Below are 23,711 nucleotides of genomic sequence, written 5' to 3' on the forward strand. Positions count from 1 at the left end.
GACCACACCCCGTTTATATGGCACTAGGAAAGGAACCCAAAGTCTCTTGCATACAAGGCAGGCACCCCACTAGCTATCTCCCCAGCCCATAAGGTAGAGTTTAATTTACCAGTTCTCAAATTTGTCTTAGAATTAGAGACTCGGGGGCTGGAGAAATGGTTCAATGGTTAAGACTGCTCTTCCAGAGGTCCTGAGTTCAATTCCCAACAACCATATAGTGGATTATAACCATCTATAATGGGATCTGATGTCCTCTTCTGGTGTGTCTGAAATCAGCTACAGTATGCTCATATAAATAAAATAAACAAAATCTTAAAAAAAGAAAAAAAAGAATTAGGGCTCAATTCAACAGTGTGTAAATGCAACTGACAGTTAGTGTGCATTCTCAGAGGTTAGGTCATAAAGGAAGTGGTTCTAGGCACTGGAGAGTTCCTCTCACTCTTGCTGTGCCTGCCGAGTGTTTGAGTGTCTGAGTGTCTCGGTTTCTTTTCTTGGTGCTGTGACGGGGCACTCTAACAAGGGCACCTCAGGGTTAATGCGGGCTATAGTTTGCGGTACATCCATTGCTGCTGGGAGCCAAGGCAGCAGAAGCTTGGGGCAGCTGGGCTCAATACAGCCCCAGTTAGGAGGAAGGCAGCTGGGCTCAATACAGCCCCAGTTAGGAGGAAGGCAGCAAGGAGTACTGTGCTCAGCTCAACGGCTCCAATAAAAAATATTGCTTAATTACAGTTGTTTAGTGAGTTTACTTTGTATGCAGAGAGTGCCCAAGTGAAGGTCAGAGGACACTTGCAGGGGTCCACTCGCTCTTTTATTTTTGTTTTTCTCAAGACAGGGTTTCTCTGGGCAGCTCTGGCTGATCTGCAACTCGCTCTGTAGACCAGGCTGGCCTCGAGGTCACAGAGATCTCTGCCTCCCAAGTGATGGAATTAAAGACCTGCAGGTGGGATCAAAGACAGGTTCTTCCAACTCGGCGATAAGCACCTTTAGCCATTAAGCCAGTGGTCTTCCGGGTCCCATAGGAGATATGCTACATATTAGGTAGTTACGTTACTATTTGTAACATTAGCAAAATTACAGTGATGAAGTTTCAACAAAATAATTCTTTGGTTGTGTGTGTGTGTGGGGGGGGGTCACCACAGCAATGAGGGTCGCAGCACTAGGAAGGTTGGGAACCTCTCCCCGCTTTCTTCCTTTTATACAGTCCAAGATGCCTGCCCAAGGAAGGGTGATACCCACAATGGGAGGCCTTTTTTCAGCTCAATTAACTGAATGGAGATAATCCCCACGGACGTGCCCAGAGGCTAACCTTAGCTAGACAATTCCTCCCTGGTGTGAAGCCGATTGTCTCAGGGGTGAGTGTGGACCCCGTGAACATCACACTCGGCAAGCAAGAGGGTCTGGCACAGGCTGTCTCAAAAACCAAGGGGAAGGCGAAGGGTTCAGTAGGACCTACCCTTAACAGAGAACTCGGCGATTTTTTAGCAGCAGCAGCAGCAGCTGTGAGGTCTGGAGAGTGAGGGATCCAGAAAGAGTTGGAGGGGGACATGGCAGGTGGATACAATCGAAATCCATCATATTTATGTATGAAGTTACTGAAGAATACATACATAAAATAAATATGAGCTGGCAGTGGTGGCACCTGATGGGAGGCTGGAGAGATGGCTCAGCAGTCGTCAGGAGCACTTGCTGCTCTTGCAGAAGACCTGGGTTTGGAGCCCTGTGGCTGCACACAACTCCAGTTTCAGGGATCTGATGCTCTCTCCTGATCTCCCTGGGCACTGCACATACACGGCACACTTACATACGTGCCAACAAGCTTTTAAAATAAAAATAGATAAATAAGGTGGAAAGCTGTTAAGAAAGATGCCTATCATTGAACTCCAGCTTACACACACACACAAACACACACACAGGGATGGGGATAGATGGGTACTTCCACTACATTGTCTTGGATCATCCATTCTGGGGAAAGTCAGCTGCCACATCATTGGAACTTTTCAGACAGCCTGGGGAGAGGGCCACACAGGAGGAAGAGAGGCAGGCTGCCAACAATCCAGTCCTAACCTGCTTGCCAGGTGAGCGAGTGAGTCATCGCGGAACAGCCAGCATCAGTCAAGCTCACAGGTGACTTCAACTCTCTAGCCTCAGGACTTCCATCTGAGGCCCCAGACGCCACCTTGGAGCTGAGCCAAGTCAATCCCGTCATGCCCTGCGTTGCCAGCCCACAGAACCATGAGACAGTAAAGGAGAGCTGTCATTTTAAAACACTAAGCTTCAAGGTAATTTGTAGCGCAGCAAAGATAAGAGAAGCAATGAGAGCGGTACACTCAGCGCTGAAGGTACACAAAGAATAGGTACTTAGCTTAAGTACCCTCTCCCCCCTCTCTCTCCCTCTCTCTCTGTGTTGCTAGGAACTTTTGTATGCTAGGCAATGACTCTACTGCTTAGTCACATCCACGCCTCCAGCCCCTCACTGAGGGATTCTATAGTCAAAGCAGTGGGCACTTGGGGTGTTGGGGGAGGAAGTGGGAGGAAGGGGGAGGAAGGGGGAGGAAGGGGGAGGAAGGGGAGGAAGGGGGAGGAAGGGGGAGGAAGGGGGAGGAAAGGGGCGGTGCAGCACAGCAAAACAGAAGCCATCAGCAAGGGCCTAGGGGTGTGGCTCTGGGCTTGAACCTTGGCCTAGAATCTCCCGGTGAGGGGTTTGGAAATGTAGGTACTTGGTAACACACTTGCCTAGAGTCCCCCAGTGAGGGGCTGGGGGCGTGGCTCAGTGGTAGAGCCCCTGCCTAGAATCCCCCAGTGAGGGGCTGGGGGCGTGGCTCAGTGGTAGAGCCCCTGCCTAGAATCCCCCAGTGAGGGGCTGGGGGCGTGGCTCAGTGGTAGAGCCCCTGCCTAGAATCCCCCAGTGAGGGGCTGGAGGTGTGGCTCAGTGGTAGAGCCCCTGCCTAGAATCCCCCAGTGAGGGGCTGGGGGCGTGGCTTAGTGATAGAGTCCCTGCCTAGAATCCCCCAGGGAGGGGCTGGGGGGCGTGGCTTAGTGGTAGAGCCCCTGCCTAGAATCCCCTAGTGAGGGGTTGGGGGCATGGCTCAATGGTGAAGCCCCTTGCCTAACATGCACAAATCCATGAGTTCCGTCCTCAACATGGAAGGGTATGAGAAACAGTCTCCTACCGAGAACGAGGTGCGAAACAAGGTGACTAAGTTCCTACCAATGCCCAAGGATGGTCGGTCTTCTGGAGAGGTTAAACGAAGCTGACTCCACCCCAGAGAACATAAGGCAGCTAAGGCCAAGGGGATTTACCATAGCGAGGGAGACCTTCAGTAGTCCTCTCCTTGAACCAACCCACTGACTTTAAATTCTAGGAGCCAGGATTCCCACATCATCTTCCTCCACGCCCCATCTGTGATTGATGGTGTCCTCTCTGGAAGAAGTACCTGCTGCAAGGGTATTGATAGATAAACAGAGAACTGAAGGTCAAATCAGCTTTTGGATGATTTGTTTCCCCCCAAATCAGACAGGAACCAAAACAACAAAGACAAATGTGAGTTGGAGGAAGCAGGAGCGAAACCAGACGAAACTCTTTTGAAACAGTAACATTGTTGCTTGCTGGATTAGGTAAGAATAGATTCTTGCTCCCTGAAGCCAGAATCAAGAACTTCGGGAAGATTAGCAGTGATGAAAGAGTCAAGGGGCCAAGCAATGGCTCGGTGGGTAAGGATGCTTGCTGCACACGCATGAGCTGATTCTGCATCACCAGGATCCATGTCAAAACCAGGTGAGTGAGCCTACGACTTCCTCCTCGTGAGGGACAGACAGGAGAACTGCGGGGGGGGGGGGGGGGGGGGCTTCTGGCAGCCAGCTGAGCTGTAGGCTCTGTGAGAGACCCTGGCTCAAGGGCTAGGAAATAAAGATGAAAAGAAAGTCTCTTAAACAGTAGAACAGAGCTGGGTGTGGTCGAGTACGATTTTTAAATCCAGCACTCATGAGGCAGTGGCAAATGGGTCTCTGTGAGTTCAAGGCCACCCTGTGCTACATAGTGAATTCCAGGACAGCCAGGGCTGAGTTTTGAGATAGGTCTTTTCTTCTTTTTTCCTTTTTCCTTTTTCCTTTTTCCTTTCCCCTTTCCTTTCCTTTCCTTTCTCTCTCTCTCTCTCTCTCTCTCTCTCTCTCTCTCTCTCTCTCTCTCTCTCTCTCTCTCTTTCTTTTTCCGAGACAGGGTTTCTCTGTGTAGCCTTGGCTGTCCTGGAACTCACTCTGTAAACCAGGCTGGCCTCGAACTCAGAAATCTGTCTGCCTCTGCCTCCTGAATGCTGGGATTAAAGGCGTGCGCCACCACACCTGGCCTCTTTTTTTTTTTTTTTTTTTAAGTTTTAATTCACTAGCAAGACACTGGAGCACCTAAGTTTGAGCCTACATCAGCTATAGAATGAGCCCCAAATTGTCCTGAGTTATAAAATGAGAATGTCTCAAAAAATAAAATAAACAAATGAATAAATAGAACATTTATGTTGCACATCTGTAACCCAAAAATGTAGGCATTGAGAACAAGGGGACCAGGAGTTTAAAGTCATGTTTGAGTATGTAATGAATTCCAGGCTAGCCTAGACTACAGGAGACTGTTTAAAACAATCCAAAAGAAAGAGCGAAAAGAAAACCAGGAAGTGGGGCTCTAGGGCCATGCTCAGTGGGCAGAACACATGTCTAGACTATGTGGTTCTGTGGGTCCAATCCCCAGAAGAACAAGCCGGGCTTAGAGATGCTCTTCTGTAATTCTCCTACGAGGGAGGAGGAGGAGGAGGCAGGAGGAAAAGGAACTAACGGTTATTCCTGACTGTATAGCAGTTTCAAAACAATCCTGGGCTACATGTGACCTGATCCCAAAACTAAATACAACAAAAACTTCATAAAGATAAAACTATAAGGTGAAAAATTATCAGAGACATAACTGTAGAAGATGGGCGGCCTAGAATAGCCAATGTTTCTGGATGAAGAGGACACACGTGCGCGCGCGCACACACACACACACACACTACAATGGGTCATAATGAAACCATATAACAATAAAACATGGAACATAGGTGCCATGACACCAGTGTGCCCAGTGACACACACAAGTCTCCCGACATACAAGCAAATAAATAAATAAATAAATAAATAAATAAATAAAATATTTTTAAAACTTTATTTTTTATTATGTATGTGTGGGTATGTATGGGCATGTACATATGTGCATATGTACATGTGTGTATGTATGACTATGCACATGTGAGCGTGTCAGATCCTCCTGGAGTAGAATTATAGATGCCATGTGGGTGCTGGGAAATTGAACCTGGGTCCTCTGCAAAAGGATGTGCTCTTAACCACTGAGCCATCTCAATAGCCCTTATTTAAAAAAGAAAAGAAGAGAAAAGAAAAAGGATTGCGGGCTGGTGAGATGGCTCAGTGGGTAAGAGCACCCGACTGCTCTTCCAAAGGTCCGGAGTTCAAATCCCAGCAACCACATGGTGGCTCACAACCATCTGTAACGAGATCTGACGCCCTCTTCTGGTGTGTCTGAAGACAGCTACAGTGTACTTATATGTAATAAATAAATAAATCTTTAAAAAAAAAAAAAAAAAAAAAAGAAAAAGGATTGCTTCTCCAGAGAACCCATGTTCAATTCCTAGCACCTACATGGTGGCTTAGATCATTAGTAATTCCAGTTCCAGGGGATATGGAATTACTAATGATCTAAGCCACCCTCTTGTAGACTCTGCAGGCCCCAAGGCATGTATGGTGCACTTAGGTACATGCAGGCAAAACAGTCATATACATAAAAATAATTGTTAAGTGGAGGGGTCTGGGATGATAGTTCAGTCAGAAAAGTGCTTGTAGCTAGGTGTGTGTGCTGGCACTAGTCTTTAATCTTAGCACCCAGGAGGCAGAGGCCATCAGGTCTCTACCACGTCAAGGTCAGTCTGGTCTACACAGTAAATTCCAGGCCAGCCAAGGATACAAAGTGAGACACAGTCAGCCCAATCTCAAAGAGAAAGAAAGAGAGAGAGAGAGAGAGAGGGAGAGAGAGAGAGAGAGAGAGAGGAAGAAAGAAAGAAAGAGAGAGAGAGAGAGAGAGAGAAAGGAAGGAAGGGAGAGAGAGAGAGAGAGAGAGAGAGAGAGAGAGAGAGAGAGAAGGGTTTGCCATGCAAGCAGAGGGACCAGAATTATATCCCCAGAACTCATGGAAAAAAAGTTGAGTGGTAGTGCTCACGTTCAAACACAGCTCACCTGAGCCAGAGGCAGACAGATCTCTGTGAGTCCAAGGCCAGCCTGGTCTACAGAGTGAGTTCTAGGACAGCCAGGGCTACACAGACAAACCCTGTCTCAAAAAGAAAACAAAACCAAAAAACAAACAAACAAGCTGGATTTGCTGGATTTGGTAGTAGGTTCTTGTAACCCCAGCCCTGGGGAGCCAGAACCAGACATATCCCTGGGGTTTTCTGACCCACTAATATGGTCGACTTGGCAAGATTGGGGAAAGGGCCCTTGAGGTTGATCTCTGACCTCCACAGTCATGTGCACAGATGACAGATGTACACACATGCAAGCATGCATACATAAGCGCAGGAACATTATACACGCATAGATGGGGCAGGGGGGAGAGAAGGGGGGAGGGAACAAGTCCTGGAAAAGAAATTCCAAGAGAAAAAAAATATAATCATAGTCTGTTACATGGATTAGCTGTAAGTAATATAAAATATAGCCATAATAGTAATAATAATAATAATAATAATATAAAAAGTTCATGCCTGTAATCCTTTGAGGCCAGCCTGGGCTATAGAGTGAGACTCTGTCTATGCGCACGCACACACACCCCTTATATATGTTCAGCAGTGTCTTATTGCTTAGTCATAAAGAAGAATGCAGTCATTATTTACAAGAAATTAGATGGAACCGGACATCACATTAATTAGAAAAGACAGCTGTTGGTCTGGCAAGAAGGTACTTGTGACTCAAGCCAGGTGACCCGTGTTTGGTTCCCAGAACTCACATAAGGGTAGAGAAAACTGATTCCACAAAGTTTTCTTCTGCTTCCGCACAGGGGTGATGGTCTTCATGCACACACACACACACACACACACACACACACACACACGCATACACAAACACTTTTGGACATTAAGCATTCTGGGTGGGAAAATTATTGGTTAGTGTTTGATTAGCAAAATCTTGGAACTGCAGCTTTAAGATTCTTTTCTTTTGAGATAAGATCAGCCCAGGCCGATTTGGAATTTTCCAGGTTGCTGTGTAGCCGGAGATTGCCTTGAACTTCTGATCCTTCTGGCCTTAGGGGGCGCACTCACTCTACCCTCTGGTTTTGTTGTTGTTTGTTTGTTTGTTATTGAGACACTCTCCTCCAGGAAGGTGATGGCACACACCTTTAATCCCAGCACTCAGGAGGAAGAGGCAGGCATATATATGAGTTTGAGGCCAAGCTGGTCTACAGAGTGAGTTCCAGAACAGCCAGAGCTACAGAAATACTCGGTCTTAAAAAACAAACAAGGGCTGGTGAGATGGCTCAGTGGGTAAGAGCACCCGACTGCTCTTCCGAAGGTCAGGAGTTCAAATCCCAGCAACCACATGGTGGCTCACAACCATCCGTAACGAGATCTGACTCCCTCTTCTGGAGTGTCTGAGGACAGTTACAGTGTACTTACATATAATAAACAAACAAACAAACAAATCTTAAAACAAACAAACAAAATCATTCTCACAGTGTAGCAGGTGAGACTTCAGTTACATAGACCAGGCTGGTCTCGAACTCAGAGAACTTCCTGCCTCTGTCTCTTCTTGAGTGCTGGAATCAAATCCAAGCTCTCACACAAGCTAGGCAAAGCCCTCCACCACCTGAACCACATTTCCAGTCCTTTTTGAGGGTTTCCTTGGAGGTTGTCCTTGAACTTGTGATAGTTCCCCTGCCTCAGTCTTCTGAGTGCTGGGATTACAGATGTGTGACATCACACTTGGCTTTTTAGCTTGTTAATCATGAAATGGATCTTAGTGGAAAGAGAAGTCTACACACACGAACAATTAAAATAACAGCTTCCTGCTGGCATGGTGATGCAGCCTGGAGATCCAGAACTCAGGCGGATCAGCAGCTCAAGGTCTCTGAGTTTTAATACTAAACACTGTGAGGACAGGTGGGAATTCAATCCTATTTTTTTTTGTTCTGTTTCACATTTTTATTGAGAGGGGATGTGGAAGGGAGGAAGTGACAGACAGATGGACAGACAGAAACGGAAATGGGCATGTATAGAGGTCAGAATACAACCTATGGGAGTCAGTGCTCTTGTAGCAACTGTGTGTGTATCCTGGGAATTGCACTCAGGTTGTTAGCATTGGCAGCAAGCTACTACGTACTGAGCCATCTTGATGGCCCCCATTTTCTGTTTTTAAAACCTCTCAGAATACACGTAAAACACTGAAATATCAAGAAGCAGATAAACTTAGAAACGGAGAGGAGCCCGCCAGAAAACACAGCTGAAGGACTTGGCCAACAGTCATCTCAGAGAAGCAGGTTAGAAGTGTGCAGAGCTGTAGCTGATCCGTGAGACTTCTGGCACACTCTGGCTTTTAAACCTGCGCCTACATCTAACCTGACAAATACACAAATGAATTAATTAACTGGAAGACCAGGCAAGAAGGTGCTCTTTGGTGGAAATGAGATCTAGGTGGAGTCCTGGGACATTCTGTTCTTTTGCATTTTCAATTAAGGGTAGGGCTGATCAAACTGTACTACGTGTGCAGTGAATAGTAAGAGACTCGAGAGTTACATGTGACAACTATACAGCAAAGATATGAAAAGACAAGCTGAGACGGGAAGACAGTGGGATAGAGAAATACAGAGTAGCAAGAAAGAGCAGACAGCAAATGAGAACAAATGCCCCAAACCCAGACCCATAACCCAGATCCTTTTTATTTTTTTTTAAACATTGACTGATTCATTGATTGCACATGGTGCATGCTTGCCACAGCCCACAAGCTCCTGTGTACGTCATAGGACAACTTGTTGGATCTGGGATCTGGGTCTCTCTTTCCTCCATATGAGCCCCGGGGATTGAGCTCAGGTTGTCAGGCTTAGTGGCAAGCGCCTTTACTTGCTGAGCCATCTCCAGGGCCCATAACCCATGCTCTTAAACAGGCAGTGAAGGATGTTGAGAGACCAACCCCGCCTTCACAGGTTATGTCTCAACCTGGTGTTAAAAGTCCCAGAGGGAGGTTATAGCTGCTAGACTCTCTTTCACCAAAGTGCTATTCTGCTAAGCTGGGTGTGGTGGCATTCATGGTCATCCCCAAAGTTGGGAGGAGGAGACAGGAGACTCAAGAGTTTGAAGCTAGCCTGGGCTACGTAGTGACACTACATTAAAAGAAAAGAAAAAGAAAGCAGAGGCTGGGTATTGGTGGTATGAGCCTTTGATACCAACACTTGGGAGGCAGAGGCAGCCCCGACCTACAGAGCAAATTCCAGGCCTCATGTAACAACAACATAATAAATGAAAAATAGTCTTTTATTACCACTCATTTGGTAATGACCGTGTGTGAGTGTGTGTGTGTGGTGTATGCACACGTGTACATGTAAACAGAAGCTACAGGAGGGTGAAAATTATACTGTTTATCATTCTCCAGGTTATTCTCTTGAAACAGGGTCTCTCCCTGAACTTAGAATTCAGCTGGCAGTCAGCAAGCCCCAGCAATCCTCTTGTCTTCTCTCAGGGCTGGGGCTAGTGGTGTGTGACCACACCTGGCTTTTTTTTTGTTTGTTTGTTTTTGTTTTTGTTTTTTTGTTTTTTTTTTTCGAAACAGGGTTTCTCTGTGTCACCCCGGCTGTGCTGTCCTGGAACTCACTCTGTAGACCAGGCTGGCCTCGAACTCAGAAATCTGCCTGCCTTTGCCTCCCGAGTGCTGGGATCAAAGGCGTGCGCCATCATGCCCGGCCACACCTGGCTTTTTATGGGGCTTAGGGCTATATGGGAACTTGACCTCAGGTCCCCATGATGGTACAAGTAAGGACTCTTTTTTTTTTTTTAAAGATTTATTTATTTATTATATGTATGTACACTGTAGCTGTCTTCAGACACCCCAGAAGAGAACATCAGATCTCATTACAGATGAGGATTGAACTCGGGACCTCTGGAAGAGCAGTCAGTGCTCTTAACCACTGAGCCATCTCCCCAGCCCACAACATTCTTATATAGTCGTATTAAGTTGTCATTTTTCTTTTGAGCTGTTAACTTTCCTTTTAATCAGGGTATATGGGAAACAGAGGATCCATGACAGTTCATTGAGGAGTACTTTTTTCTTTTCTGGTAGCCCTCAGTGATAGAACGCAAACATTGAGTATGATAGGCAAGCACTTTTCAACCCCTCCCTGGGGATTCTAGGTAGGTATTATATCACTGAGCCATGCCTCCAACCCCTCACTGGGGGATTCTAGGCAGGGGCTCTACCACTGAGTCACACCTCTAAGCCCCTTTCTGGGGGAATTCTAGGTAGGGCTTCTGTCACTGAGCCACAAACCCAGTTTTTTTACCATCTGAAAAATAAGTCAATTGTTTCTGGTTCAACCTGATGTCACCAGTACCTGGTGCTGTGCTGGTTGGAGATGGCGTCTATTGAAGCATAACAGGGTCCACCCTGCTGCACAAAAAGTGGATTTGGCCTTAAGCTACTGGGACAAAGCCCTCAGGGATGTCAGGAACCAGAAAGAGCCTGGCTGCTGCTCTACTGGAGCCGAACATCTGCTATGGACTACTAATGTCTAGAGAGTTATACAAGGAAGAAGTAACCCCCTATTTGTTTAATCGCTGTCATTTGGGTATGTTTTGAAGTAGTTAAGCTGATATCCTCATTAATCAAGTACGTGAGGTAGAAAGGAACTCGATATTCCTGTGTAGAGACTTTAGCTGTGGGACGCATGCAGATCCCGATACAATTGGTTGAGCAGGACGTGGTAGGTGGTTGAAGCTCCATGTCGAGCTCAAGAACAGATGTGCTATTTTAGGGTGGGCCTAGGGCAAACTGCCCTGTTCTTCTGCAGCTCAGGCAAGAGGATGAAGCTAAAAATACTGGTTTCAGAATCACATATATGTATGCATACACAGTATTATTTGTAAAGGTTATGTGAGCCTTAACTTGGGTGTTTATGTTTCCTCAGTTGCTTTAGTTTTGGTTTTGGTCCTTTTGGTTATTGTCACCGCTGCCACTCCACCCCACCCCAGAGCTGAGGATGAAACCCAGGACCTTGCACTTGCTAGGCAAGTGCTCTACTACTGAGCTAAAGCCCCAGCCCCTATGGATAATTAGGTTAGCCTTGTGTGTTGGAGGGGGAGGGGGAGGGGGAAGAGGACAGGGAAAAGGAGAGGGAGGGAGAGGGAGGGAGGGACACAGAGTCAGAGAGAGACAGAGACACTCTTCCTGGCATACAAAACAAACAAAAGACCCTGAGGTGACTAGGATGGCTAAAGCGCTTGTCAGGTGAGCCTAATGGATTTGGTTGAGTCCCTGGAACCCACAGTGGAAGGAGAGAACTGACTCGTGCAGAGTGCCCTCATGCCCATGTCCACATGCACACATCATACAGACACATATGAATACAACAACAACAACAATAACAACAACAATAACAATAATAATAATAGCTGGGTATGGTCCTTAATACAACAGCAGCAGCAGTAGCAACAACAACAATAATAATACTTTTAAAATAAGAGCTAGGTGTGGTCTTTAATCTAGGACTCAGGAGGCAGAGGTAGGCAGATCTCTGTGAATTCAAGACCAGCCTGGTTGACATAGTGAGTTCCGGGCCAGCCAGAGATAGAGTGAGACCCAGTTCTTTTGCAAAAGTAACACAAAATGAAAAGGACCAAGACTTGTAGGCAGAATCATGTCAGGTTTTTACAAGAGGAATTTAAAACTATTTTCTGCTAAGCATTAAGATAATCTGATTTAGGACTGTTTTAAGGATTTATTTTATTTTTCACTATGTGTATTTGTGTGTGTGGGGGGGGGCAGTGTTGAGGGCTCATGTTCACAAGAGTGCTGGTGTCATGGAGGCCAGAGGCATCAGATTTTCGGGAATTGGAGGGATGGAGATATGACTGGTGCTCAAACCGAACTTGGGTCCTCTGCAGGAGCATTTATGGTCTTCAATGCTGACATCATCTCTCCAGCCCCTCATGGGGATCCTTGTCTGTAACACAAGGATTGGTATTCAAACAGGATATTCTTTGTTGTGGGGAGGGGCTGTCCTGTTTAGTGGTGCCTTAGGCTTCTGTGGATCAATGACCTGCCTTGATGACAACCAAGGTATTGCCAGACGTCCCAGGCGAAGTAGGGAGTGGGCAAGATCATGTGGGTGAGAGTCACATTCTAACTACCAAAGGGAACATATGGTGGGCCTCCAATCTCTTCTTGGACTGCAATACCATCCAGACAGGAAAGTGCATGCCCTGTGCTGAGTGTACCTACCTACATCACTTTCTGACCATCTTCAGTTATCCTTTTCAGCCTCTGAGAGAACAGCTGCTGCTGCTGGCCCCCTCTGGAGGGTACCTTCACCACTGAGCCCCATCTGGTGGTTTTATGTTCCTCACTTCCAGTATCAGAGGCTAGCTTCCCTACTGGCCTCCTGTGTCTCCTCAACTCCAGAGAGCCAGAATGGTGTGTGAGCTGGAGAGATGGCTCAGAGGTTAAGAGCATTTGCTACTCTTGCAGGGGACCTGAGTTCTGTTCCCAGTACCCCCATCACTTGGGAAGCAGAGGCAGGCTGACCTCTGTGAGTCTGAGGCCAGCTGATCTATATAGCAAGCTTCAAGCCAGTCAGGACTGTATAGTGATCTTCTATTTAAAAATGAAATGAAATGAAATGAAATGAAATGAAATGAAATGAAATGAAATGAAATGAAACAAAATAAAGGGGGAGGGGCTAGAGAGGAATCTCAGTGGCTTAGAGCCCTGGCTTCTCTTCCCGAGGATCTGAGTTCAATTCTCAGCATCCACAAAGACATTTACAACATCTATCACTCCAGTTCCAGGGGATCTAATGCCTTCTTCCAGTTTCCACACCAGGCACACAAGTGGTACACACACACACACAAAACACCCATACACATACAACAAAGCTTTTGAAAAATTAAGTTAAAAAAGAGAGACGTGTTGCTCTGGTGGCAGGCAGGGTCACTGTCCCTCCTTCATCAGACTTCCTCTTAGGCAAAAATCAAAGAACAGGAATCCTTCCTCATTTGTATGCCTCTCTTTCAGCTACAGCAGCGGGCTGGGGAGGTAAACAAGTAGACCTAGGAAGGGAGGGACCGTCCCTACCCCAGGGCTTTAGAAGCTAACTTGTCATGTGTTCCAGTCGCATTTTGCTGCCTTGGGGCTCCTTTCTGCCTCCACATAAGTAAGTGTGCTGTCTGTGAGAAGCTCCCGGGACCTGGAGAGGTAGTTCAGTGGTTGATAATTCATTCTTTGTTCTTCCAGAGGACCTGAGTTTGATTCATTACCCATTCAGTAGTTCATAACTGCCTATAACTCCAGCTCCAAGGGGATATAACACCCTACTCTGTCATACACACACACACACACACACACACACACACACACACATCCACTTAAATAGATCTTTAAAAAAAAAAAAAGAAGGTTCCATTCAGAGCTCTCTTGATTCACTTAGCTACGAAGGAGAGCAAGAGATCTAAGATGTGATGGTGCACATCTGAGATCCCAGCACGTGGGAGGGAGTTTATAAGAGAAGGAAGCTGGATCCGATGGTAAACACTTGTAATTCCAGAACCTGGGAAGTTGAAGAAGAAGGGTCATGAGTTCAGATCATCCTGGGCTACATAGTGAGTTGGAAATCTGTCTGCATAGACGAGAATCTGTCTCAAAATGAAACAAAACGAAACTGGGAGGAGATGGTAGGTTTTTCTTCCAGGTCTTTGTACTCTTTCAGCCCAACCTTGAAATGCAGAGATGGGGAAGAGGGAGTGTTTTTCATTATCTTTTTGCTGTTATGTGTCTAAGGGTATCAACCATGACAGTTTATGACCCGAATGCAGAGATATCTTTTAAGTTGCTAGATGAGCCGAGTAAATTCAGATAGGAAGGGGCCCTGCGGTAAATAACGCACATATTTAAAACTTTCCCTCTGATTCTAACTTTTCCAGGTTTCCCCCTCGTGACCGAAGTTTCTGGACTGTGTACATGTCCCTGTCCCACCCATCCCTGAGCTTTAAGGAAGGAATGCCAAACACAATCAGAAAAGGTCACCATCTGGTCAGCGGAAAGTTTTTGATATGGTAGCAATGCCATCTCTGGAACTTCCGATCTGTGGGTTCTGGATGTCAGCCATTTTTAGTAACCAGAGATTGCCCTGGGGTGGTGACAGAGGACAAAGTGTGGGCTGGATGAGCCCAGACAGCATGCTGAGCACCGTCATGGAGGAGACAGAGACATGGATGCTGGACACTCAGGGTCAACTATCACTCTGCTGTTGCACACACAACAGAAGCCAAAGCCTGAATAGGAAGTGCCGGGATCCTCTAGTTCCCACTTCCTGTGAGCTGTAAGAGGCGTTTGGAGGAAGCAACCAAGTTCATGCAGAATTCTATGATTACCAGGACAACTAAGCCCAGGCTATTCCACAAGTCAGGACGATGGGGACAACCCAAAGCGGTGATTCATTCCTGTAATCCTAGCATTGGGGAGGAGGCAGGAGGATCAGAAATTCAAGGTCATCTTTTCTACATTGGGAGCTCAGGGCCAACTTGAGCTATGTGAGACATTGTCTTTTTTTTTTTTTTCTTTCTAAAACATTTTATTGAATAATAACAAATCCACAAGCAGTGGTTTCACTGGTAGTCATCTGTCAGATAGCTCCGCTTTCCTTAATGACCCTGGCCAAGGCAAACAGGCCATTCCAACATAATTACTAACTCTTAGCTGATACATTAAACATAAGTTTATAACTTACTAACAACATAAGTCATATGTAACATATCTCTATCTACCTCTATCCCTATATCTATATATTACAGGCTAGCTACCAAGAGTTAAGGTGGCAAACACTTGACAAGCCAGAGTTGGGAGACAGCTGGGAAGTCATAGGAGTCTGTAGGGTGAGATAACAAAGGACCCTGAGCCCTCTGGACAGGCACTGAAGTCATGATTGGATTTGACTGCAGGGTCATGGTTGAGCTGTAGAGTTGAGTTCCACTGCAGAGCCTAAAAGGCAAGACTGGGTCCAGATGAATGGATGAGCAATTGCACTGGATGGCAGCGCAAGATGGATCAATAAGAGGATGGTAGATGGCAACTTGAGTAATCTGTGGCAAAGTGGGGACCAGGCTGAATCGAAGGCATTGGGACTTCAGGAATTCTTCACCCATTAGACCCTCGATGCACCTGTGTGGTTCTTCGTGCTGTGCTGGGCCTCTTTCTACCACTTGTTTTTGATGCCTCTTTGCTGATCTCTTGTGAATTGGATGTCTGGGCACACCTCATCCTTGCTCTTAGTGTCTTGGTCACCTCCTTCACGTTCGTAGATGAGTCATCTTTCCACAAAGTCCTCCTGCTCACCGCCTTGAGCTTCTCTTGAACTCCCTGTCCAGGTGAAGCCACTCCTGCTGAGACGACCATCATCTCATCTTGACGGGGCTTTTTTTTTTTTTTCCCTGCCGTCTTCTTTTGGAATTTGACCAGTTCGGACGTTTTTTTTCTTCTTGCTTTCTTGTTTGCAGGTGTGCAGGGTACTTCCTGGGTCATTGCCAGGTCATTTGCTGCTGGAGAGTCATCTTTTACCACTGACTCGGGTCCTGAGGGACTGTGGGGCATCTCTCGAGAGTCTTCCTTATCTTTTCTCTGGTGATCTCTGGAGGACACTGGAGTGGTTTTTCCTTCCTGAATGCAGCCAGGGAGAGGCACAGCTCGGGGAGAAGGACTGGGCTGCTCATCCAGGACCTCAATGATTGGCTGTGCGGTTGCTCTGGGGTCACAGACTCTTGGTGCTGAGGACAGATGACTTGGCAGCTGTAGTCTCCCCTCCCCCAGCCTGAAACCTGCTTGCTCAGGGTGGAGCTTCCTGCTCATTCGTTCTGCCACGCCCACTGCTGGAACCTGAGGAGCCACACACGTGCACCTTTCTACTGGACCCGAGATTATTCGGCGGGAATCGGGTCCCCTCCCCCTTCCTTCATAACTAGTGTCCCAACAATAAAATTTGAGCTTTGATCAGAATGAATTTGTCTTAGCTCCGTTTCTTCTTTCGCCCCGTCTAGATTCCTCTCTTACAGCTCGAGTAGCCTTCTCAGTCGAACCGTTCATGTTGCGAGCTGCTGGCGGCTGCAACAGGCAGCGATATCTGGGGTCGGGGTGGTGGCAGCAGTGTCTGAAGGGAGCACCCTTCTGCTGGGTTGGCCAGGTCTTCAAGCAGGGTCAGTGGGGGTCTGTTTTTCTCTTCGTAGGTATAACCAACGTTTCTGAAGCTTCTGAAAATTGCCACCAGGCTGGGGTATTCCCGGAGGTTGACCTTGCTGAACAACGTCAGCAGCACTGACGGGTGGAAAGTCTGCTCCAGACTGGTGAGAATATTGTGCACCACTTTGGACAGAGGGACCAGATTTTGATAGGCTTCCAGAGATTCCTTGTACATTCTCTCAGTGATGAAGGATTTGTCCCGGAGCGCTTCGAAGAAGGGGAATGGCTTGTTGATGGCATAGGCGATGTTCACCTTCATGTATATGAAATGCTGGAGAAGAGCCTTTTCCAAGGCTTTGGTCAGAGTGAACATCCTGGATGCTGGGAGCTGCCACGGGTTCTCCTGAGTTCTCCCAGGTCACTGCCTGGATTAGTTAAGGGGTTCCTGGATCCTTCCTGGAAAAGCCTGACAGCCCAGTCTGGACCAGAAGTTATGCTGCCTTGGAAGTCCCGCGGGGAGTCAGGAGCAGCCCAATTCCCAACAATTGTTCAGTCGCAGCTGTGAATGGAAGTCCAAGGATCTAGCAGTTACTCAGTCTCACGCAGCAAGCAGGCGAAGGAGCAAGAGCAAGAGCTGAGACATTGTCTTAAGATCAAATGGGTCCAAAGTTATCAATCACTTGGGGTAACCATGGCTGATGGCCTCAGTTTGATTCTCAGGGATCACATGATGGAAGAAAAGAAGGGACCCCCCCACACACACACACACAAGATGTTCTCTGATCTCCACCCATTCTGTGGTACATGTATACGTGTACACACCTATCCACATATAAAAGTAAATAAATAACGTAATACAAATGTAAAAACAAAGAAGTATGGAAGGCCAGGAGAGATGGTCCAGGGGTAAAGTACTTGCCAAATAAGTGTGAGATTCGAAAGTGTGAAAATATTGCTAAAAGTCCCTCCCGTGGGAGACATGTAAATATCTCCCTCCTACTAAAGTCCCAGTGACAAACCAATAAATGAAGGAGATATGATTCCGCCAGTGTTCATTCAGGCAGGGGAACCAAGGGGCTTCTCAGGTGGACTTATGGAGCAGTGGGAGCGATGGGCAAGAGTGTGAATGATCTGAAAGCAGATCTTTTTTTTTTTTAAAGATTTATTTATTATTTATTATATGTAAGTACACTGTAGCTGTCTTCAGACACACCAGAAGAGGGCATCAGATCTCATTACGGATGGTTGTGAGCCACCATGTGGTTGCTGGGATTTGAACTCTGGACCTTTGGAAGAGCAGTCTGGTGCTCTTACCCACCAGCCCCTGAAAGCAGATCTTAAAGCACCTACAATTAGGGCAGAATCCCATACAACTGGAAGACCTGGCTGGGCATTCCTGTGAGGGTCCCATGACCCTCCCTCTACCTCCTTCAATGAGAGAGGGTCAGCAGTGGACAAGCACAGCTGTGGTGATCTTTTGCAAGCAAGCATAGCTGAACTCAGGAAGATGGTGACAGTTTGTCTGGGAGGATAGTCTGTCCAACAGACAGCCTGAGTTCGAATCTTCAGGACCCATGTAGATTTGGGCACCACACAACACATCTATAATCTCAATGTTCATCCAATGAGATGGGAGACTGAGGCAGGGGGATACGCTGAAGTTCACTGGGCACATAGCCTAGCATATGAAGCACCCGGTGTTGTCGGTGGCAGCAGCAACAGAGAAAAGGGTAAAGGATAAATCCTGGAAGCTTTCTCTGCCATCCACGTGCGCTGTGGTACATGCACAGACACCTTATGCACAATGGTGTGCATATACAAGTACATCGTATACACACCTACATCGTATACACACCTACATAGTATACACACCTACATAGTATACACACCTACATTGTATACACACCTACATCATATACACATGAGATTCTTTCGTTTTTCCAAGATGAGGTTTCTCTGTGTAGCCCTGGCTGTCCTGGAACTGGCTCTGTAGCCCAGGCTGGCCTCAAGCTCAGAGATCAGTCTACTTCTGCCTCTCAAATGCCATGGCCACCTCCTGGCACTACACAATATATATTTTTTTTCCCTAAAGATCCTGAGGTTGGGGTGATGGTTCAGCAATGAAAACATACACTGCCCACATCTGAGAACCAGGTTCCGATCCCCAGAATCTCTCAGTGGTGTTGTGATAACCACTTGTAATTCCAGCATTGGAGACTTGAAGTAAGCTGGTTAGGAAGGAGTAGGTAGCTCTTACCTGCAGTTCCAGCTCCATGTTATCTTGGAGGGAGGATGACTAAGAATTTATGGCTAGCCTGAGCTACACAGAGGAACCCCAACTCACTAAACCTGTGGGGCTGGCAAGGTGGCTCAAAACGGTTCAAGGAGCTGTCCAAATCTGGATACCTGAGTCTGATCCTTGGAAACGTTGTAAAGAGAGCAGACTCCACAATCTTGTCTTCTGACTCCCACACCAATGCCCTGGCACTAAAGCCCCTTCCCCACAGCAATATTAACAAATACACACATTTTAAAACATGCCAAGAGACCTAATTTTGTTTTCAATATAAATACACATATTCAGAGAACGGTTTCTGCCATATACAGTAAACCGTGACTTGTGAGCAGTGGAAATAGATTGTTTTAGTTCTGCTTTTCTAGTGACTGCACATTTTCTACCACACACATACATCGCTTCTGCAAAAAAAAAAGAAAGAAAAATATGATTACTGCTTAGAAGCAGTAAATGGCTCTGTTGATAAGAGTGCTTAATTAGCATACACGAAGCCCTGGGTTCAATCCCCAGCATTGCACAAAATTGGTCACGCTGGCTTTAGCTTGTACCCTCAGTGCTCAAATGATGGAGGCAGTGGGATTAGACATTCAAGGTCATCCATGGCTACATAGTCATTTTGAGTGTAGCCTGGGCTACATCAGACTGTCAAGAAAAGGGGGTAAGTTTTTTTTAGAGCCATGGTTGTCTGGGACAGGAGGGACTTCCTGGGCTCATTATTCCCAGTACTCATTTTTTTTTTTCAAAGGAGGAAAATTTTTTGACTCATCATACTGACTTAAAATAAACATTTTTGAAAATTGTGGAAAATTTCAAACAGACTCATTTGCCGAGAAAACATTTTCAGTGAACACTCATATGCCCATTGTCCGATCTCGGGGGGTTGCTCGTGGGCACCATGGGCCTGTTTCCTCCTCTCATTTCACTTTGAAGCAAATGCCAAGCCTCATACAAGCCATTTATCCATATTTCAAGACCATTTTAGGACTTTAGGGCTCTCAAGGACACACGGCCACAATAATATGTCACAATACACCCAAATTAATAAAGCCCCTTAAGATATCCAGCCCACTGGGTACTCCAAATTATCTCATAAATGCAATATGGGAACCTTTTTTTTTTTTTTTTGTCTTTGGGAGTATTGTATTAAATGTCTTTACAGAGCAATAGCCAGCCTCCAGATACATTTCACAAGACCCTGTTAAAAACTGAAATATAGCCGGGCATGGTGGTGCACGCCTTTAATCCCAGCACTTGGTTGGCAGAGGCAGGTGGATTTCTGAGTTCAAAGCCATCCTGGTCTACAGCGCGAGTTCCAGGACAGCCAGGACTACACAGAGAAACCCTGTCTCAAAAAAAAAAACCCTGAAATATATGGAATACTTGAAAGCTTTCCTTGTCAGCTCTGCACATGAGACATGCAAATCTTCTTTTTCATTCTAATTTTTAGTATATCTGCTGTCAAAGTGAGAAAAACAATTTTTTTTTTTTTGTTTTTCGAGACAGGGTTTCTCTGTGTAGCCCTGGCTGTCCTGGAACTCACTTTGTAGACCAGGCTGGCCTCGAACTCAGAAATCCGCCTGCCTCTGCCTCCCAAGTGCTGGGATTAAAGACGTGCACCACCACCGCCCGACAACAATTTTTTTAGAGTTCTAATTCTGTAATCCACACTGTCCTGGAACTATGTAATTGAGGCTGGCCTTGTACCCACCATCATCCTCCTGCCTCAGCATCCAAGGTCGCTGCTGAGTTTACAGATGTGAGCTACCACATATGACTAAAGAGAAGTTTAAATTTTATTACACTTATTTTGTGTGTGTACATGTGTGGGTAACCAAATATCACAATGGGGTAGAGAAGTCAGGGGCCAACTCGTAGTTGATTCTTGCCCTCTCTGATGAGGGTTCCAGGGGTCAAACTCAGGTCATCAAGCTTGGCAGCAAGTAACTTTACCTGCTGACTCATTGCCATGGTCCTAAGCAAACTTTTATCTATCTGTCTGCCTGTCTGTCTTTCCATCATCCGTCCATCAGTCCATCCATCCATCCATCCATGTATCCATCCATCCACCTATCCATCCATTACCTATTTATCTATGTAGATATCGTCTATCAATCATCTATCTGCTGCCTATCTATCATCTATTTTCTGTCATCTGTCTGTCTGTCTATATGTATGTATGTATGTATCTCTATCTATCTATCTATCTATCTATCTATCTATCTATCTATCTATCTATCTATCTATCTATCTATCTGTATAGCCCTGGATGTCCTGGAGCTCAGAGATCCACCTGCCTCTGCCTCCAGAGTGCCAAGACTAAAGGCGTGTGCCACCACACTCAGTGGTAAGAGCATGTTCTGGTTTTGCAGAGTACTCAAGTTTGATTTCCAGCACCCATATGAGGCAGCGTACAACCATCTGTAACTCCAGCTCCAGGAGACCCAGTGTCTCTTCAGGCACCTGCACTCACGTACATATTCTTGCACAAGACATACATGCATATATATAATTAAAAATCGCCGGGCGGTGGTGGCACACGCCTTTAATCCCAGCACTTGGGAGGCAGAGGCAGGCAGATTTCTGAGTTCAAGGTCAGCCTGGTCTGCAAAGTGAGCTCCAGGACAGCCAGGGCTATACAGAGAAACCCTGTCTCAAAAAAACAAAAGCAAAAACAAAAACAAAATCATTTTTAAAATGTTAAAGAAGAATCACAGATGGACTGGGAATGTGGCTCAGCTTAGACGGAAAAGCAGGAGAGGTAGGAGGTCAGTGTCATCGTTGGCTACACAGTAAGTTTGAGGTTGGTTTGGAATATTGGAGATAGAAAATAAGTCAACTGTGCCTCCTGCCTTAAGCAAGGGGAAAGCAAGGATAGGTGCCTGCAGCTGTTTTCTGACCACACACTCCCCCTGGTACCTGAATTCAAAATGTGTACACACATCACACAGACACACCTTAAAAATGTTTTAGAATTGGTTCTATTTATTGTTGTTATATCTTTTTTCATTTTCTTTTTATGTACTTTAATTTCTTGAGCCACTTTGTTACTCTGTAGCCCATGGCTACCCTAGAACCCATTCCATAGAGCAAGCTTGGGTCAGACTCACTGCACCCCCTTCTCAGCCTCCGGAGTGCTGGGACTATAGAGGACTTTAAAGTGAATTTTATGTGTCTGTGTGTTAGCACCCAATGTGAGTGGGTGTGAGTGAGAGCAAACGTGGGGGTCAGAGGTCGACTTTGGGTGCTACCCTCAGGTGTCATTCACCTTTTTTTTGAGATAAGAGTTCCTTTGATGGCTTGGAGGTCACCAATTCTAGGCTAGGCCAGCTGGCCAGCAGTGAGCTCAAGGGCTCCACCTGGCTTTGCCTCCTCTGGGCTGGGACGAAAAGCATGAACCACTGCATACAGCTTTTTTTTTTCTTCTTCTTCTTTTTATTTTTTGTTTTTGAGAAAGGGTTTCTCCGTATCGCCCTGGCTGTCCTGGAACTCACTCTGTAGACCAGGCTGGCCTCAAACTCAGAAATCCGCCTGCCTCTGCCTCCCTAGTGCTGGGATTAAAGGCATGCACCACCACGCCCGGCCAGTTTCCATTGGTAAGTTTATTCTACCTTCAATTCTTTAGTCAATGCTAGCCTGATGAACTTTAGGGGTTGTTTTTGTCATTCTTTCCGACAACACTGCAATTCGCTCTCTCGAGTAGGGACTACTTCAATAGGTCACAGGATTAGTTCTGGGGGACAAATTCATCAACGAGATGAGCGCTACAGCCTCTAACATACCCCTCCTAACAGGTTAATTCTTCAAGACAGCCTGTTTTGAAACAGAGTAGCCCAGGCTAGCCTGAAGCTAGCTCTGTAACAGATGATGGCCTTGAACTTCTGAGCCTCCTGCCTCCACCTCTTGAGTGCTGGGATCACAAACACCCTGCAGAAACCAACGAGTCCCTTCCAAACTACTTTCTAACAAGCCCTCTTTTCAGTAAGTTCTAGATGCAAGGGTCTCTCTGGGCTCCTTATTCTGATGAGTTATTTGCTATTTGAGCTCTGTTCTAGGGCTGACATGTTCCAGTTTTATGCTCTAGTGTTCAGGAAGGCAGGTCACCCTGTTATTCTGTCTCAGAATGTTCTGCCTTCCCCCATTATCATTCTGGATGAACTTTCAAATTTTAGCAAGTTTCTCAAATAACTCCCTTAGGGCTGTGGTAGATTCATTTGAAAACTGCCATCTATATATTACGCTGTTTAAATGTACAGACGAGTCATTACTCCTTGATTATTCAAATCTTACCTTTTTGCTTAAAATTATTTAAATGTGTGCATGTGTGCATTCATACTACCCTGTTTCTGTCAAGGTCAGAGGGCAACTCTACAGAGTCTCCCTTTTTTTCCGTCTGCCTTTGTATGGGTTCTGGGAATCGAACTTGGTGCATTAGACTTGGCAGCAAGCACCTTCACCCCTGAGCCATCACACCAGCTTTTTGTTTTTAGTTTTAGATTCACTCATTTTATTTCTATATGTAGGTTTGCCTGTTATGTCCTGGGCACCATGAGATCAGAAGAGGATATCAGATGCCCTGGAAACTGGAATTACAGATGTTTGTAAACCTTTGTGAATCATGAAGGTGCTAGGAACCAACGTTGGATCCTCTATGAGAGCAAGTGCTCTTACCGCTGACTCAGCTCTCCAGCTTGTTTTTGAACAGGGCATTACTCTCTAAAAATTCCCTTTTTAAAGTGACTTTGTAAGATGTTGGTTTTATTGCTTGATCTGATAAGGATTTTTTTTTTTTTAATTGAAGCTGGTAAGTAGAACAGTCTGGATTCAAATTCCAGACTCTCAAATTATTTTTTTTTCTTTTAAGATTTATTTATTTATTTATTTATTTATATGTAAGTACACTGTAGCTGTCTTCAGGCACACCAGAAGAGGGCACTTGATCCCATTATAGGTGGTTGTGAGCCACCAT

General features: G+C 46.0%; 1 pseudogene; it reads right to left on the bottom strand.

Moving 5' to 3' along the window:
* On the bottom strand, nt 15,437-17,078 carry Gm15753 (predicted gene 15753; annotated as a pseudogene).

This window comes from Mus musculus, chromosome 5 (genome assembly GCF_000001635.26).
Source record: "Mus musculus strain C57BL/6J chromosome 5, GRCm38.p6 C57BL/6J".
Taxonomy (NCBI): Eukaryota; Metazoa; Chordata; class Mammalia; order Rodentia; family Muridae; genus Mus; species Mus musculus.